The following is a 1,343-nucleotide window of genomic DNA, read 5'->3' as shown; positions in this document are numbered from 1 at the left end:
GCTCGTTCTTGTGAAAAATTAAATAAATATTTCTCTTACCTTATAACACGTGTGAGTCTGACTTTCTTGTTTAATGTGTTCTTCTTTTCCATAGATGATTCAACATAAAAATTGCTTTCTAGTTCTGGTACTAAAAAACTCCTGCTACACTATTTCTAAATTGAAAAGTGATGTTCACTAAATTATATGCCGAAGCGTGGGGTGTGATGCTTACCTTCTTTCTGCTGCTCTAGATACTTTCGCCTTTTCTACCCTGCTCTATATACTGGGGGCACTGACGTATATAGACCATATTAATGGGTTCACTTATCCTCTGGATTCTGATTTGGTTTCAATTATACTACAATGGGGAACCCTGGCAGCGTATGAGGAGGAAGTAAAGTTTGGGTATTTATTCTGCTGGCTCCCTTCCTGTTAGGTCACTACGGGGATTGGCTGTGTCACCTTACTGAAGCCTGTGTCTCCTGACAGGTAGTCCTCTCTGTTCAGCTACTCTCTCCAGGCTCTGATGGCTTCTTCTTCTCCTACTTGGATCTTCTGCCTTAGGGATAGTAACAACTCTGGGTGTTCTGTCTTTGGGACATACTTGCCCTATTTCTTCCTGCTTTCCCTATTTCACATCTTTATAAATGGTCCCTTTTGTTAAACTCTTTATCTAGCCAGCTTGAGTGTGCCATCTGTCTCCTGCCAGGACTCTGACACATACACATGAGGAGGGGAGTATGTGAGGGTTGAGAAAGTCTTCAAGAATTGGTCCTTCATATTAAAGACTCCAATGTTAGGAGGGGTTATGATATTGCATGTCAAATTCCTGATGCACCTGACTCTAAGTGGGGGAAAGTAAACAAGTTGATACTCAGCAAAGGAAGTTAATACAGTATTGCACAATACTCAGTCAATATTTGCACTAGAGTGAAAGGTAATACAGGTATTGTCAAATTAATTTTTAGTTTCAAAGAGGCATTTTTCTTGAAAGAAACAGAAATGGATGGGAGCTGATCCCCACAAGTTACAGAAATCGTAGAGCAGCTTTTAACTATCCCCTCACCATTGTTATGAAAACAACCTAACGAGGATCTCACTGAAGGATAATTTATAAATGTCTTCTCACTTTAGCATGTGTAAAATTTATTTAATATGTAAATTCAAGTATATCTCTGTATTCCATGAATTTATCATAAATTATTTTTTCTGTAGCCTTTTATATTTAATTCACAATTTTAGCAGTGTAAGTTTTATTTTTATCATCTATACTGCTATGTTGAATAGAAATTTAGTTTCTAAGAGGATATCTGTTAATGTGTAGGTTTTCTTCATGTGCTTTTTTTCCTTATGTAGTTTTG

Source organism: Galeopterus variegatus, unplaced genomic scaffold, assembly GCF_000696425.1.
Source record: "Galeopterus variegatus unplaced genomic scaffold, G_variegatus-3.0.2 Scaffold2118, whole genome shotgun sequence".
Taxonomy (NCBI): domain Eukaryota; kingdom Metazoa; phylum Chordata; class Mammalia; order Dermoptera; family Cynocephalidae; genus Galeopterus; species Galeopterus variegatus.
The sequence above is the reverse complement of the archived record's forward strand: the minus strand, read 5'-3'. Positions refer to the sequence as shown.